The sequence below is a fragment of the Bombus impatiens genome, unplaced genomic scaffold (assembly GCF_000188095.3).
Source record: "Bombus impatiens unplaced genomic scaffold, BIMP_2.2 scf_0233, whole genome shotgun sequence".
Taxonomy (NCBI): Eukaryota; Metazoa; Arthropoda; class Insecta; order Hymenoptera; family Apidae; genus Bombus; species Bombus impatiens.
The window spans coordinates 978,343-997,571 of record NT_176652.1 but is presented as its reverse complement, the minus strand read 5'-3'; the positions used below and the strand labels follow the sequence as shown (position 1 = coordinate 997,571).

The window sequence follows — 19,229 nt, the reverse complement described above, 5'->3', positions numbered from 1 at the left end:
AGTGAAACATTTATCTTCTTACCGTCTGAATAATACACGCTTTCTCTTGGTAAATTTGTTCCTTTGACAGGGAAACAGCTAGTTTGCTAGGATTTATTAACTAGAATGCGATAAGCGATAGTCTGGCAAGTGTTCGTAGAGTTTCTGGATGAGTTTATAAAATTATAGAATTTATGAGAATGTATAAAGTAGCAGAAACGCGGTAGTCGTGATAATATTTAGCGAATAAAACAAGTTTTTAAATTCTTTTTTTTTTTTAATAGACTTCGTCATAGGTATCTAGGCTTTGTAACGATGAAACGTTTAAAATCAGCGTCTTTTTCATCGAAGACAAGGATGAAAGAAAACAGGACAATTTTACATTTTACCACGATGCGTCCCATTTAAGTATTCGTTTCCAAGATATTACATTTAACACAATCTGTAACATGTAGAATTTTGGTCAAGCGAAGAAATTGCTCGCATATTTGAAATTTCAAAAGAGCCAAACGATTTTACGGAAATTGGACGCGGTCTGAAAGTTGAGTCCTCGGAAGACGGACACCAAACAATCGAAGGTTCGTTAGCGTCGGAAGTTTCATCGAAAGAAAGTTATGAACACGCTATTGGAAGTCTGCATCTTATCTCGAGCGGACAATTTGGAGAACTTCTTTCTTTTTTCCGCGGAAGGTGATGAAAAAAGCTCGAAGAAGAACGAAAAAGTTAAATCTAATAACAGCCATAAATATATGTACGTATTTCGTAAAATATTCGAACGTTATGAAGTATAAAATATTCGATCAATATTCTAAAATAAAATATTCATAGCTGTAAAATAGGATTTTCAAAGCTCGAACGTGTACACCACTTTCCTAAAAATTGTTACGCTATAGCCTTTAATCAATGATCTCAAATTTCACAAAAGAAGCCTCGTTATTGCTTCGTCGAGGAATTTCGCAGGGTCGATTTCCCCGGTGCAAATGTTTTAACAAGTGCGGTGAGCAACAGAGGCGACGAGACAGAAATCGTTCGATGGAAATAACGAAGTTCATCCGAGCTCTAAAGGTGGAAAATAAGAGAGGGAAAAGGCAGGGACGAGTCGGTCAGGTTGGTCGAAAGTTTACGAGGCGACATCGAGAAGTTGAAATCGGTTGACAGGTAACTCGGTCGATGATGTTACTGGCACTTCTTCAGATAAGAACGAACTGCTCTGATTAAGCGTCTCTCCTCGCGCCCGGCTCCACCGTTCTCAGTTGAATAATCCCTCAGAATCAGCCGCCTTATCTTCGCCCCGATGAAAGAATCGGTGCACCAGTGGTGAGAATGCGAAAGAGAATTGGCCTTCGAATCGATTGCTCGCGATAACCTCGTCTGGTTTCGAGTAATCTGCACCACGAAATTGAAAACTCGAGCGGACTCGGTGTTGATATCGCCGGTTTGAAGAATTTTCCGGTTTTGACGAGTATTTGCCAATCGGAAAGCTGTAACTTGTAGGTGAATACGTAGTCTTGTGTGACACAAAATTAATACGAGACATTAGTAGTAAGTTTTTCGCAATAATCTCGGAATTTAAGAAAAAAAAATAGTCGATTTGCTAATCGGAATTGTACTTTGCAAATAAGTACGTGGCCTGTTGTAATATAAAAGTAACGAACAAAACTAGTAATAACATTTTCGTAGTCATCTCCTAGATAGGATATGTGTAAAAAAAGAAACAGAAAGATGATCGGTATCGTGTATGATTAAAAAATGATAATTTAATAGACGTTCTTGTTGGGGAATTTTTTAAATTAACAAATATCAAGATAAATTGCAGAAATTGCAGTATTGAGACTCTATATAAATCGTCGTTGTAAACGATTCCAAGATGTAGTTCCTGAATCAAAATTTTATGAAAACGTTATTTATCAAAGATATGAAATCCTTAAATAAGATTGTACGATGTATGGTATTAATGTAATGAACGTAGATTACGTTTCTCGAAGACGTAAGATATACCAAGGTACCTTTGATACAGTCATCGATTCCTTTTCTACAAAATTCTATCCGTTCTAGAATCCATATCGTGACTCTTTTATACTTTATTTCTCTCCTGCATCTACCAAAATATATCTATTCACAGATCAAAAGTATTTTTTATTATATAAATTTCACCGTGTACAGTTACATAGCGCTCACAGTGATTTTGCGCTATATTCGTGGCCTTTCCCGCATCTACCTTTGAATTTTTACATATTTTTCTAATTTAATTCCCTAAACTCATCATTCAATTATCTTCCCAAGACACGGAACAAGCTACGTATTACGATTTTGTAGTAAAACACAATTTTACAACAAAAAAAGACATACTTTGTCAGGGGTTTGCAATTCTTTATCCGTTATCACCTCATCTTCGTCGTATTTGCACGAGACACGTAGCAGCAACAAAACGAGTTTCTAACGAGGAAACGTCCTTTGTTTCGTCGACCCGCCGCGAAGTTGCAAAAGGAAGCCTCATTAATGAATATAAAATTAAATATGCCAGGGCGAAATAACGGCGTACGAAAGAGAAAGGAAAGAGCCAGCTTTTTCGGCAATTTCGAGCGAATCGAAGGTGACGACCGGATCGAGGAAGATTCTGGCGATTCGCCAATGTTGTACATCCATTTGTGGCGTTGCACCACGATTTTCACCTACCTTGAAGAGCTTTGTCGATTTTAGTCTCGGTTTTTTATCGCTCAATTGAGAACTACGTATAACGTCTCGAACAGGATCTCGGTGAACGACCTCGAAGGCGATACTAACTTCACGGTCTCGTTTCGTTTAAAGTAAATGAAACAAAGGGAAGCGAAGGGAAAAGTTACCGGGAGTCAAGAAGGAGCCGTTCGTGTTTAAATTGAGCGAGAAAGGAAAAATAAAAAAAAAGCCAGATGTACTTTTAGCGACGAAACGTTGATTTTATGAAGAGTCTATCTAAAACGAGAAGAGAAACATTTTGAGCTGAATAAAACTTTGAATGTAAGGATAATACGTTCTTCCTAAAGAACCGCCCGGAGTAAAATATTTCGGCTCGTGAAAATGAACCATCGAAAGCCGTTAATTAGAAAGCATATTATCGTCGAAGTATTTTAATATTAGCCAAGATACAAGGATCGCGTAATTCCGCGTAAATGTTATTACTCTCTTTAAGTTTTCAAATTAAAAGTTCGCAACTTGGACTTCAGATTGCGCTTTACCTCTAACACGAATTCGTGCAATTACGTTGGAAAGTACACGCGGCTCTACTAAAGTATAAATTACGCTCTGCTATCGATATATCCTCGCAAAGTATACGTTCTTCCATAAAATAACCATCGTCGATAGAATATATTCATCGGTGCTTGTCGTTTATTTTAAGAGGAAAAGAAAAAGCAATAACCAACGCTATCTGCAGTTTAGTTGAAACAAAGCAACGAACAATGCCCGTTACGGCTTGTCATTTATTTAAAAAGCAACGGTATATGCGCTACTTGTCAATTATTCGAGAAAAGGGACAATAAATGACACTGCGTATCGTTTGTTAAAGATGAGGCTAGGTTTTTTTTCCAAGACGTCACAATATACATATGCGCTATCTTTTGTCGTTCCCAATAGAAGTCTAACAGGCAATATCGTTCACTTCCATTACTAACCCACCCTTTCTTTCCACGCTTCTGTCATTCTTTTGTCGTTCTCGCGGTACCCACTTTCTGTTCCCTTCCGCCTCCCCCTGCCATTCCCTTTGATTCGTTCTTTTAACCGTACAAAACAGTAACGAATTCATTGGACAGGTGGAATTACTGTCTGAAGGGTGGCGAAGCGTGTCGTTGTTTTCCGATTCGTTGCGATTTCCGATTTCCGTCAACGTCCTCTGTTGCGCCTCTCTCCCTCTCTCTCTCTCTCTCTCTCTCTTTCTTTCTCTCTCCCTCTTCCGTACACGCCGGTTTGTGTTGACCAGATGCGCAGGATAGCGCGGTATTGCTTTCGTCCCTCGTGTCTTCGGCAACGGCCAATCGGTTTTGTCATAACCATGGAAACTTTCTACGCTATCACGATTCATGCCTCCGTAAGGAAGATTTCCAAATTTTACGTCTCAATTGCCGAAGTTTTCGGGCTACTTGGTACGTGATATATCTTGGACGATGCGACGTGTTCGTTGAAATTGTAAGTTTGATTGCTTGAAGCAGCGGAGCAGAGAAATGCGATGAAAACTGATGAATAGACTGAGGATTTTTGTGCATGTTCGTATCTCTATGAATGTTGCAACTTAGAGATTTGTTTGTCTTGTAGTCCGTATACGTATATTTGTAAACTTTGTCCATTTAACACTGAAGCTACCAAAATGGTCAAAATAACCATAATTCTTCGTAGTAATTTTATAAATTACAACGGTGCATTTTTATGAAGCTTTTCCTTCATTTCAGTGAAACTTCTTGGCGAAGTATTTACATATTATTTTATATAATATATTCTATATAATATATAATATCCTGTTTTTTTCTTTGCAATATATTTTTCCATGTAGTTTCTATTCTGGTTAGGGTTAGAGTTAGGTGAAGCTTACTAGATTTCAAATTTACTTTAGTCATTAATAATTCGAATAATCAATGCGCAAGCATCTATCTAATAATAACTGCGAGCAAGTTATACAGAAAATTGTAATTCAAAAGTTATTTCTTTACTTTCTACGAATGGCAAATAAACATGATATCCGATGTTGACTAATGAATAGAAAAGGACATGGATTTTTTGTCAAAGGTATATTTTATCAATAGGAGATGAGCAGTAGAGGTAAAAATGTATCGAAGGTAACTGAAATTCTTTCATATAGTATAAGCAACGACAAACGCGTTGCTTTTATTGTCGAGCAGCATGCGTTCTTTGCATCTGATGCTTCTCGTATTTTCTACACTGAAATATCGAAATTCTGCCCCGCGCACGGAATAATATTTTTCTCGCGTATTTTTTAAATCCTTGCAAAAAAAATAGAAAATATCTACAGATCCGAAAAAGGTTCTAATAAATTTGGGGCAGCTCTTGACGAACGTCAACGTATTCCAAATTTATCATTATGAATCTCTTCGTATTCAGGTACAAACGTTTATTTGATATCTTACTGTTTCAATAAAATATATCGCACATTTCTATCGTTACAATTAAACATCGATTCATACGCAGAAAAGATAACAGAACTTTTATGAGTATAACGTAATCTACGTATATTTAACATTATTTATACCTCCGCATGCGCGGATCTTACTTCTATTCCACTTTCGTGAAATGACTTTTATCCTGATTCCTCGAACGAGATATCTCACGTTCTAATAAAAAGACGTACGAGAGATACCTCGTTCGAGGCGAGAAAAAGACTTAAGGACCTAACCTTTCCCGTCTTCCGGAAATGCCATAAACATACTGTACTATGTACTAATACTATATGCTATCTACACCGTATTTCGTTTCCTTGGACTTTTGTAATTTTACCGTACTATACATAATTTTAATTTTATTCTAATATCGAAACTGAGTATTTAATATTCTAATTTGATCATTGTTCCGAGAATACTGTGACAAAAATCCCTACATATGACGAAGAAAATACCAACCATCTTTAGAGCTATAACAATATTTTTGCCGAAGGCCGTAAGTTTTCCGCTTGAAACACGCGATATTTTCAATCTTATCGTTCGCTATCTTCGAACAAACTGTCCAATGTATCTAATGGATATCGTAAAAAATTCCGTCGAAATAGTACGGAGAAAGCGAACGATTTTAAAGGGCCGATGGTATCAAATCGTCCGGCTGTATTTCACCTACGAATATCGTGGAAATCCCGTTGGCTTTGCAAAGCTTAGGACTCTCTTAACGTCGAAAGGTACCGTCTGTAGATGCAATTGCACGGAATCGCAAGCCGCGACTCCTGCTGCCGCGCCGTCGGGAACATCTCTTCAGGAACTACTTATCACGATCGTGATTCTCAACTTGCTTCGTAGATCCTAGTTTGAAGTAAGAATAACGCACTACGTTGTCAGACAGGGAATCCATGATCACCCACAAGCCATGGATACACAAGGGAGATATAGCAACCGAGAGTTAGACAAGTAAAACACGATCATTCTTGCTCAGACACTGTTGCAGGCTTTGTTTGAACACGCACAAGTAGAACAGGGTCGTTTCTATCTGAACAAACAGAATGGTGTTTAACATTGGAATTATGAAATTCAAACCGATCCGGATTTTTTATCTTTCCATAGCCTTTACTCTCTGAATCTTTCGTTCTTGCAAAATCATGAATTTATTATCATTGGATTACTTTAATTAGAATCGTTTATACAAAGTATACTTAGATACGGGTTAGTGGCTTAAAATACGGTCTTGGTATAATGTATTTCGTGTACACCGCTTTTCAATAGATCACACGTGTAATATTCGCAAGGGAATTCTGGTATTTGCGAATGCGTGCTAGACAAGTTCACTCGTATATTCTCCGGTGGATTAATTAAACTTTGGGTATAATGCGTTGAATTCTCGACAAGTTTATAATCCTCAAATGAAAAAAGTTTCGGCTCTATAGCACCGATCGATGTACGAGCGTGATTGAGCCTTCTTTCGAAAAACGTCGATCAAGTTTTCGAAAAGAAACTTATACTTTATCGAATTGAATATTCTAATTTAATTGAATATTACACTTATTATTATTTAAAATTGTCTTTCATTCAGAAGTTCACTTACTTCCACCGCGTAAAATCTTCATTCCTTAAAATTTAATTTACCGAAAAACATTATGCTAAAGGTGCATGGTTATGCACGGATTACGTCGATGTTCCAAATTTTCAAAAATTCTTTGACTGCTTGTTTATTCTTATTTATTTATATATATTATTTATTCCGCCGCAGAAAATGCTCGTAAAATCCACTCTTCTATAGAATACAAAGCCAAAGATACACCACCTGACAGACTACATTCATCTTCTGAATTTCCAAAAATTTTCCTGCCACCTATCTAGTAGAATCTTACTCCCATTGTATGAATTGTATGAATTTGATACATCGTATCCCAAGACTTACTATTCGTATAAAATACAATACCAAAGGTATCAAAATCATACTACTTTCTCATCCTTAAGTCACAGATACTTATTTGGTAATATTAATTGGCAAAAAAAAGCGATCTAACTAGCTAATTTCAACCTTCGCGACAATCGTCCAACACGGAATTGCATTCGGATCGACCATGCTCCGTAACGATTCATCGGAAAATCGTATCACGTAGGACCTATGTAATCCAGTATCTATTACAGAGAAACGCGGTGCAGCGTATTAATGTTAATCTCGCGTCGCAACTGAGAGCTGTGTCGGACCGAGCGTTCTCTGGCATCTGTAAAATACGTTGTTCGTGTACGCGTTGTGTTTGCATACTGCGAACCGTATGTAACCATGTAAGATCGCGGACAGTGTGTAGGATTGCCCGTGTCTACCATCAGCGTATCTGCCATAAGCATCCTGCATCTAGATCCTCGTTTCACGTGAATCTAGCCGCGTCAAACTATGGTTAGAAACTGATATTCTGATATTCACGCACGCAGATCTATATACATGCTCGACTTATTTACTACATTTATAGGAAATTCGAAAGTGCAAAATTGCACATGACGCGGATAATATGAAAAAATATATAAAATATCCAAGGTATCGCGATTTTTATAATAATTGTTAAGTGAAACAATCTTCTACCCAAGTCCTATTTTTTTATCATGACATCACAAAACTGTGAGTTCGCATAAAAATCCGCGGTCTATTCGTTACTTTGACGAACTCGATTCGTTGGACCTTGCCTGTCGATTCGCCGGAATATGCATCCACCGTAACCATAAGTTCGCGTGAACGCACGAATATCGTAAGATTGCACCCGTCGAAATGCAACTGCACGCTGTTTTATTCCGTTGACACGTGTCGCAAAGGGACGAGAGACAATGGAGATCGCACGGCTGGCCGAAATTTGCATGCATAAATGTTTGAGCAAAGTGGGAACTTGCCGTGCTCGTGGAAAGGCAGTGAAACGGAAAATTGAGCGAGAACGGTGATAATCGGACGAGTTGTTGAGCGAAAACGGCCGGCCAGGAAAGCAGGAAGTTGTTTGGGATACCAAAGGATTCTGTGTGTCGTTGTTAGACTGTTAGATATAAAATGATTCTCTGGCGGTGTTCTGGTGTCTTGCGCGATAAAAATGTACGGGATTATGCACCAGCTTTCGCGAACCTAGTGTTTTACGCGATAAAAGATTTTGTAAATGACGAGTGATTTACGAGCAGAGGAGTGGAAATGATACGCGCCAGGTTGAAAGTATTTTTGTTGAAAATTTTTTCCTATCTTACTGTTGAATCGCGGATGTTCATAGAAATTCGTATTTTTACACACATTGTTAAGTATAGAATATAAATAATCAATAGCTGATGTCTCTTACAGATAATGAAAACAAAAACGAGCGAGAAATTTAATATTTCAATATATCTCATAATTAATATAAATGATCAATGGCTGGTACCTCTTACAGATAACGAAAACAAAAATATGCGAGAAATTTAATATTCCAATATACTATTCCATGATTATAGAAATAAGACTGTAATAAAAGAACGCGTTATCGTCTAAATATTGTAACGCGAATCCCAATTTTCACATTTTACAGATTTTTGCAGCTGTACTCGTCCCGCGTATTTATTTCGCTTTCGATTAATTATTCACACTGCTAAAATTCGTAAAAAATTTGTTTTCTTGCCGTAAACGTCACTGCACGTTTTCAATCTTTTCCGACATACTTTTCAAGAAGTATTATGTTGGAAAGTATCAGCGCCGTAAAATTCAATTAGCACGGAGAGAGGACGAGACTCTGCTAGTCGCTAAACTTTCGTTAATAGAAATTTAAAACGGATTGAAGCGTGTAAAAGTTCATTGGAACTTCTGTCTTATATTTTTTTCCTCGAAGGAAGCTTCGCGCATCATCGAAATTTTTGTAGGGGATTAAATTCTCCGATAAATCTATCAGAGAATCGTTCGAACAGAACTGTTAATATCGTTTTACAGAATATTATATGATCAAAAGAGTTAAGTCGAGGAGCAAGATACAGATCCAACAACGCGTTTCGTTCCATTTACCTCGTGTCAAAACTGAAATTTCGGAACGTAATTTTATGGACCGTTTATATCACAAAACATGAAATTTCTCGGCTATTTTCAGGCAAACGTATACTTTGTCTTACGCGAAAAATTACTTGTTACACTGGCTATGACAATATGCTTTATACACTTCACTTACGCGGTGAAAGAAACAACATTACCATTAATGTTGCAAAAATTTACCTTTGCCGTGAATTTAGACTTCCTTTTTCTGTGTTCCGCAATACTTATTCGCGAGAAAGGTATCTTAAATTAGTATAATCATTTTTCCCTGAAAATTTGAATTTATAATCACTGATCTGCCTCCCTTCTTTCTATTTTACACTCGTACAAATCGAAGTGAATAATGTTCGCAATTGATGACAAGTGGTTCCACCGATAACGTAGAATCTCATTAATATTGATTTGATAAAGAACTACCAATGGAATCACGTGGTTCATAATGGATTCTTTCACCGATTTGTTGAGCTCGTATTCGAGTAACAACAGAAAAATTCATTCATTCATTCTGTCGATTAAGTCACGACAATCGGAATTCCAACTACATCCAAATGACTATAATTCGCAGTTAATTTCAATTTAATCATAATGCAGTAATGTATTCGTAATTAATTATATTTTGAATTGCGAAAGTTTTTAATTTATTTCCTGCTTTCTTAAACTGTTCGCTTTGTTCCACTAAGTGTACATTTCACATTCGAATAACAGTAAAATAAATAAAAATGTAATTTACAAAATATAAAAGTAACAAAACCATTTGACCGACATTCCTTAATGTATTATGCTGATAGCATTCCCTGGCTATTTCTCCTTTTTGCCATATAAATTTGTCCTGGATCTTGGAAAAACAACCAGTAATAACATCCAGTACGATAACGTCAATTTCACGAGCGTATTACGATTGAACAAGCATGACAGAATATTTCTGGTACGCGTTCGATTGGTCAGGAAACGCTTGTCATGCTCACTGACTGGATTTTCACTGGAATCGGCGCCCCATGAAAAATGCAACACGATGGAAGATCGCCAACGGGAAAACATTGGTAAATCGGGAAGGTGACGGCGAACAAGTATAAAAGTCGACATATGGACGTGAGTTTCTATTGTTTACGCGTCATGTTGAGCGGAAATACGTTAACAGGCCAGCAGGGGACTCTGACTCCTGCTTTTCGCTAGCTCCGCATCGACAATACGAAACGATCGATTGTTTTCATTTAATATACAAGGAAAATATAAGATATGTTCGTGTATTAAAAGGTTACGGTGTTTATGATTTATGGTTTAAATATTTTTGTTTAGCATAGTGCCAATATTTTTCTTTAATTATTCTCAACATATAATTTTTAATACGAAGGGAACTATATTAATTTTTAAAAAGGAACGCATTTTTATAATAAAGACTTCTTCTTTCGATTCCTTTTTTTTTAATTTCCCAGAACTCCAACTGTATAATAAATACAGCATCGACTGTTTGTTTTGCGTCGACTTCGAAACATTTCACGCAAGTCCCCAAAGTTCTATAATTCTTCTTCGAGTTTCTCAACTTTTGAGCTATCGTAGGGAACCAAAATTTCGGTCGAATATTCCTTCTAAGACCTACGAGACGTTCTTAGAAGAGTGTGATATATATAGGTATAAGATTATCGCGGATCGTAACTTTATAACCCAGTGGAAGCAGCTTGTCTAATTTGGTCTTCCGGCATAATTAAAGCGTGATAACGTTTTATGTCGTGTGCTGTACATACGTTCCAAACTTCACGAAGATCACGTAGAAAATAAAACGTAAGTGAAACATAAACAACAGTGACAGAAAGTGCAAATGCGTGAATTACACGGTGAAGCAATAGAAAGGCGTACGTTGAAAAAATGCATGTGCACTGCTCTACGCTCATCGTACACTCGACAAGCTGAAGCAGCACAGTAGATCGACAACTGAACTGAAATAATTGCCTCATGATCAAATGATATTTTATTATAGAGACCGGTCTAGCGTGATTCAACGTTCCATAAAAAATACAAAATATGACACATTAGTTAAGAAAATTAATTGCAATCGCAAGAAATCGGAGTGGAGTGAAATCAAGCTTCGCGATTAGAATTTAATATTGTACTTAACAGTGAATTTTTTCACCCGATAATTTCTAATTTTCTTCCATCTATAGATTTGCATATACCTGTACGTGTGTTATACATTTCTTCGTTCGTATAAATAAACAAATTTCAATCCACGCTGAGTAATCCGCTTCTTATTTTTGCTAATAATTTCTGGCACCAACCCGAGAATCTTCGCGCTGTTTCCAAACATCAAACGGAAAACTGTGTTCGCATGGCAGAAAGCAGACGTTCTAGGCGAATTTGTTGTTCCACGCCCCTTGTTCCTTTCCATCTTTCAGCCAAGAATACATCCGACACCATTTGTAGCGTGACGCCCTTGCTCTGTCGTTTCCCAGGGGAACCTGGGCTTCATATAATTACAATCGTACAGCAGAAAGCTTCCGACCCCGTTTCTATTGTCCTCTGCAACGACTTTCGCTCGTTCTTCGAATAATTTCCTCCTCGTGCTGCTTCCGACGGCGTTACTTCGTATCTCGCGTCGCCTCAGAATGTTAATCGGACAATTGCTGAAGATGAAGTTGGAAACGAAAATCACTGTCTCAGCCGTTTCAAGAAATTGTAATTCATATAATTCTTATTTCTTTATGATCCCTTAGTATCTTACACCATGTTTAAATTTCAGCAACTTAGGCTATCGTGAGATTTGATAGAAGTAAAAAAAATAACAGCTATAACACGACTTTAGAATGAGCCAAAGTTTTCATACAATTTCAGTAGCAACCGATGGTCTGATTCAATTTTAACGGCGATTGAAACTTTGACGCAAAGTCGAAAATATGAAAAGAATTTAATGTATCAGTTCTATTTGCTTTATATATATTCCCTTAGTATCTTAAAATTTCTTGAAATTTCAAGAATTCAGACTATCGTGGGATTTGATAAATCTTAGAAGTAGCAGCTTTCATATAGATTTAGAGCGAACTAAAGTTTTGATACCATTTTAGTATGAACTAAAGGTCTGATTCAATCACGAAGCTTTGACGCAAAGTTGAAAATATGGGAAAATTTGATGCGCCAACGAAATCAATGCGATTTTCGTCGAATTGAAACCATAGTTCGTGAAACGAAGACGAACGTTCGCGGAATTTCAACTACTTAGAAATTCGTTAGGGTGAAATTACAGTAACATTTGCTTGATTAGTTGAATCGATCACGAATCAAGTTTGTAAAATTCGACGCTCGACTAGCGAGGAAGTGTGACAGCAAAGTGAAATTTCGAAAAAACCGAAGACGCTACGTTTTTAAAGTAAACTGTTTAACGATACTCGTAAGTTCTCGTTGATTGACGCCGTAAAGAGAACAAAAATTTAGCTAAACTCATCGCTCGAGTTTGAAGATTTATCTTCCTTTATGTATCCTTTTTGAACTTTCCTTGCGCATAGTAATTACTGTGCTTACAATGCATTTTTTTATGTCTATGGAAGAAACGGCTTTTTATCTTAAAAGCTACCAACTTTTAATAGAATATTTATAATTATCAAATATATCTCCTATATCCTCCTATTCAATCGCTATAAATTTGCCGTAAAATGAATATAGTATACGATGTCTATAATTAATAAACACATTTCCTATCATGTTCGATACCTACAATGATTTAAAATTAACTAAAATAAAATTACTCCAATAATAACGCAATAACGTACTAAAAATTCAATTATGTAATAATTGTCTCCTCGCTAATTATAAATAGCATGCATTGTCAATCTGCAACCAATCGTGCGAATGATCAAATATAAAACTGTCTCATTTATAACACGTAAGTATACTTCGTTTGGAACATAAGGATAAACTAACATAAGGAAAGCGTCGAAGACCGTTTTTAGCAGATCCAATATCTTTTCACTGTTTGTGCAGAAAATATTGCTTGCCAAACAAAAACAAAGTGGACCTGAAAACTCTTCCATGCTTCGTTTATTCGTCTATTGTTAGCCATTCGAGAGTCGATGCCTATCGAGAACGAAACGAGAATACGGTTTCGGTACAAATGTCAGAGCGGCTAGAATTTCAGGAATTTCGTAGCGACTTTTCGGTATTCGCATAGCGACACGATTTCCTCGCGAGATCGATAATTTCCTCGATTCCCAATAACCGAGGGCAACCTTTTTCATAGTCGGTGTGTTTCGACGTTCGCTTAGAAATCTGAGAACACAGTGAACAGAAAGCTGAATCACAGAGAGTAGAAGAGAAAGGCGAAACGACTTCCGGGAAGGATGATCGAATGAAATAAGATAAATCGCGAAAAGAATGACACCGTGGATCCTTATTCTGCTCCTAAAGTCAATCGAGAGTTTCTCGATCAAGAACAAAATAGAACGACGCGAGATTCATCGAATACGAATCGAAATGACACTCTCTGCTTTTCGATTTCGCGATAGCGAAATAGGTATCGTTCCAGAGGGACACTTGAACCGTGAAAACGTCCGAACGAAGATTAAGTATTTGTTCGTCGATACAGTTGATGTTTGTAATTGTAATTTTCTATTTATCGTTAACAGCCAGGCAGAATATCACGATAGATCTCTCGTCTGTAAATTTATTCTCGTAAAAGTATGAGTTGAAACAGTGACTAAATTGCATATGTTCGTTCAGTTTCATATATTTGTGAATGATTCATTTCTCTTCTTGAATATTATAATATCGTTCGTGCCAAATATAAGTATAATACATAGACTGTCGAAACGCGGAAACGAAAATTAGAAACATTTGGAAGAAATTTTGTTCGCCGACTTAGTTGATGTTACAACCATACTATGTTATGATTCATCGGTAATAGATGGTCGGATCGCTACAATATATTTCCCATCTGTCAGTTGCGTATGTTCCAGTAAAAGTATAGCTTAAAACATATAAAATAAATGATATGTATAGCGATATTCGTGCAATATATCATACTGGGACATATTTTGCACATTATAAATATTCTGAACATTATTGTATCTTGAAATTTCAGTCAGTAATTAACATCTTAAACATCTTAACATCTTAAACAACTTAAACATCAGTAATTCAATAGCGATAATGAAAATAAAATTGAAAATATGATATAGTATATGAAATTATCCGTTTAATTTTTGAAATCGTATCACGCGTTTATTCTATATCTTTCGTAAAGTATTGACACTCGATGCTTTAACTGAAAATTATCTGCGCTGCATATTTCACGATAAAAAGACGTATATTGTTATTTTAATGTAGGGACGAAGAGGATGAAAGTAGAGATAAAATTTGGTGATGTTCGATACCTTGTCGAACTGCTGACATTTTTCTAAAGATTTGAATGCCGATCCCTGTTAACAAAGTTTTCCCTTCTGAGTAACCTCAAAGGATTCCACGTAGGAGAGAAATATCCAAAGAGAGAACGAAAGATAAGCGAAAGAGAAAGCTTTTTCGTGCCGTGGGCAATTTAGATTTTGTCGAACGGCTTTGAGCGAAGTGTCGACCCTAATTCTGTGACCCGGAGAAACTTTCGGGTTTACCTAAATTCTCAGGCGCTCAAAAGTTTACCCCGGCGAAAATCTCATAAAAGAAAAAAAGGAAACAAAAACATGATGCTAAAATCTACGCACTTGACTATAAAATATGGCTTAAAGGAATCGCTATTCATACTTGAAACAAATTTATACTCTTCCTTGGATTATCCTATGTCATTTCAATGATCGAAGCTTCTATACCATTTCCATTTAACTACTCGTAGACGTTTAATAGAATGTTTCAAATATTTACTCAAATTTAAAAGTGGGTCGTTTCTGTTTCTTCGTTGTAGACAGAATACGAATTGAATTTACTTTAACATCAAACATAAAATCTAGTTTATTTAAAAATGCCTTCCACGTTTACACTTTATTAAATTTGTCTCCTTCTTTCGTTCCTTTTCTCGCAGTCTCTCTGTCTCTTACGTTTATTCAAAAGACGAGGTCGAAAATATGAGGATATCATTTTCGCGTTAAAGAAAGTTGCACATTTTTCGTTTGAAAACCGGCCGAAATTAGCCTCGTCGATAAGAGAATCCTTTTCTCGTCGTTAATGCATGAAAGAAGTGACGCATTCGCAAAAACGCAAAGGAACAATGCACTCGCCACGCAGCATCACAGCCGTTCAAACGTCACGACGAAGAAAAAGAAAAAAAGGAAAATCTCAAAGCCGAGTTAAATGTCAGCGTTGTTCCAACTAAAATTACCGCCATTAACAATTCCTTTGGCGAACATTTCCGCTCACTTTTTTCTTGCTTTGTCGTCGATACTCTCTCGTGCAGAACACACGATTCCGCGTGGAGCAAACATCGTGCAACGAGGGAAAACTTTGTTCAACAGTTGTGTGGATTTTACGGCGTGCAAGACGCTCGCATCCTGTGTGTATTCAACGAGCGCAAAATAATCACGCGTGCTACAAAATTGAAGAATTTCGGATGGCGTGCAGCACCCACGTACCTGTTATAACGACTTCAAACATTTGCCTTCCATTCTGATCTTCATTCCTGGAGTGTTTGCGTGATTACTCGCGCGGAGGTACAGATGTAAACATTCGTACTCAATTTCGCTTGTCGATGAATTTTCAGACGATTTTTTAACAGCACGTAAAATAAATGGTATTGTTTGGCTAACAATCGACAGCGGTATCAATGGAAAATCGAATTCTCTCGTGATTAATGTCCTGTTTTTTTTTTTTTTTTTTTTGCTGTTTCTAATCAGTTTGATTATTGAAACATTCGGTTTTAAAATTCTTTTTCTGTCATTTAAACGATTAGTATTACAGTAATTTGCGAAAGAATCGAATTATCTTTTCAATGATATTCTGTTCGCCTTTGTTTTTATTTCTTTAATTTTTAAAACAACGTGATAAAAGATTCTGCTTTGTTAATCGTTTCGATTAGTTATTGTAATAATGACATGCTTTGTGAACGCAGGCCACGCAAGAATACTTCGTTACTACGATAAAATAGTATTCCCTTCATAAATATAAAATAGCTATTTCATGCTATTTTCTGCTTTTTCAAAATAGCTAAGTTTTATTTTAAATAAACTGGTTTCTGAATTTGAACCAGCCTTCTTTGTATATTTTTCTGAATATTTCAGAATATAGTATACTTTCATATTTTCTCATGTTACTTTCATATTTTCTCATGTTACTTTCATAAAAAATAAATAAGGTAGTTTAAAGTTTCTACGTCATATTTCAGTCAGTCTTCAAACGAAAAATATGTCATTTTTAGTTAAAGAAGAAACTCGGTTAAAAACAAGCATACACGTTCTCAAGTCAATTATAAATCCGTACGAGTTTGTCTAATAAGTCATAGTGGTATTCTACTTACTCGATGCCAGTGTAGAACCGGGCAATTTCCACTTGACTTGTGCCTGACCACGAACGGGGTCATACTACTTGTAGCCGGGCAATGAAGCACACCAACTTTCTGTCGAAATAAAATTAACATGTTTTACGTTAATTCATAAATATCAAAACAATAGAAAAAAAGATATTACTTAAAATATCATTAATAAAACATTAACGAGTTTTAATTGTAAAGTAAAACTAATCTTACTGCTTTTATTCTATACTTCATAAAACGTAGCTATTACATTTTTATGTACGCATATCGTTACTTCTTTTAAATAATAAATCGTGTCGTATTTCATATCAGTGCTGATTTATTCTGATATATTTTATTGTCTATAAATCAACGTCAAAGATAATATGTAAACTTCGGCAAAAGCTGATGGTCAATTCGATGAAAAATAACTTGAGTTATAAAGATGTGTGTAATTGTCCGCCGACTATCCAACTAATCGAACTTTCTTTTCATAACTTCAAGGATGAAAAATACTACGAGCGAGAAGTCGAGGTAACAAAGTGCATCAGATCGCGCGTTTACGACGTCGAACCAACTGACGAATTATTCATAGGAGAAAAAATATATCGCGCGATATATTATTCTCAATTTATCGACGAAAGGCGCGCCTTCGTGAGAAAGGAACTGCGGCCATCATTTCTGAAGTAGCAATATCGAACTGGCTCTTTGTGGACACGTAAAAATACGGTCGCTGGCTGCGTGATGACAGTTCGATTTCCTATTCCTCTTGGCATGCTCACCAAAATGCGTGCACGAAAAGATCCATCGATCTCTGGAATCGTGGCCCACTATCCTGCGCCTGCTTCAGGACTCATAAAGGAAAGAAGCACCTTTTGCTTAATTCGAAATTGGAACTACCCAGTCATCAGAATGTCACGATATTTTTCAGTTTCCTCTTAAATGTATTTACACCGAACCACAGTACGTACTCGGAATTTCTAAATACGTATTACTATAATATCGTATAGTTAAGGAAATGTATCGATTATTGCGAAGTATTACGATAATTAGAGAAAAACTAGAGAACTAGAACTAGAAAATTGTGAGAAATCCCTAAATTATTCTATGCATTTGCATCGATATTCTAAGGGAACAACTTCTCGTATTTAATTTTTATTTCAATTCTGTATCATATTTGAATAACGATTAATTTACAATTTCATTATAGAATGCAATAATGAAATTATTGAGAAATCTATGTAAATCAATGTCACTTTATAGCCGGTAGGCAAAAATTAATAAAATATACATATATGTAAAAATGAAATTAAAAATAGAAGCGGAAAGGATGAAATTAGTAGAAAATTTTACAACTAATTTTATTACAGACCCTACTGCATGGTCAATATTTCGGAACACGAACATACGAGATCTCCGAGGAAGATAAATTCACTCTGTCCTTCGTCTGTGATTTTAGTTACGATAGTTATTTTTATTTTAAAGTTACGAGAGGGTGTAAAAAATTGTATACTTCTTCTATGGTAAAGCGAGTATATCCTAGAAATAGCAACCTTGTTTAGTACGAATACCGTGTCCGAAGAAATACGAGAACTGTGATCCTTGTTCTTCTCTATTTCAGAACTTTTAGACTACGATAAAGAAAATTTTTGTAACTCTAGAAGTACGGAACTCTGGAGAATATCTTCTGTGCAGTATACGCATAAATCCGTCGCGACTCGAGGCACGTCCTACAATTTTTCAAGTCAATGAAACAAAGTAGATGTATAATAAAACGGAGATCGATGAAAAAATCTCGATCGAAGGTTGTAAATAACGCTTATTCGAAAGTCCAGTTATTGTTACAAATAAATACGGAATAATTCGCACTTCGGTAAGTAACAATATTTATGAAAAAATCCGATTACCGTTACAAATAGACTCGAACGAACAATTTCCACCTCGATCAGCAATAATATCTGAAAATTCAGTAGAAAAATTTCGATCGTCCTATGGTCGTAATTCTCTATGGTTTCAAATTGAAAAAGAGTGAATCTCCTGCAAACAGCATCTGCACTTTGTTGAACTGGAATTCGCAAAAGCAATTCCACGAGAACAGCGAGATCGCAGAAAAAATTTAACGCGCGAAGAAAAATGTCTGAAAACCTTGATAATATACCATATGATTTATTTATTCAGAAATATTAGAAATTAGGGTTTCCAATGATTTCTATCCTATATGATAAGTTTATCGATACACGGATCTATTTACAATAGATTAAACAGGAAACGATGATAATTTAACACGAACCAAATACCGTAATGTGCTATAACTAAGACAACTAAATAAATAATTCACAACTCACAACTAATAGTTTACAACTCATAACAACTTGGCAACTCAACTCTCGACTCCTCGCAGCTCGACTCTTAGTTAACGACTGCCGATTAATTCGTCTTTCTCCCTTAAGCGTCCCTTTGTCTTTTCTCATACCACCACCACGTACGTGTTCCGTAACCGACCGCGATCATAATCAACTTCCGTGTAACTATTCGACTGAAGGACAGACGACACACCGATAGGTCGTTTGGGCTGTTGAAGTTTCCCGACCTTTTCGGCCTGTCGGCACTTAGGCTTTCTCGCAACATTGTTTATGGGTCACCCGATATTTCTTAG

At 36.3% G+C, this 19,229-nt stretch overlaps 1 protein-coding gene across 9 annotated transcripts in view; it reads right to left on the bottom strand.

The window, feature by feature from the left end:
* LOC100741138 (glutamate receptor ionotropic, NMDA 2B) overlaps nt 1-19,229 on the bottom strand; it is a 317,617-nt gene that overhangs the window by 244,143 nt on the left and 54,245 nt on the right. For all 9 annotated transcript variants that reach the window (XM_024366713.2, XM_033320050.1, XM_024366714.2 and 6 more), the window contains exon 2: nt 16,580-16,678. The gene's annotated coding sequence lies outside the window, so the exon portion shown is untranslated. The remainder of the gene's footprint in view (nt 1-16,579; nt 16,679-19,229) is intronic.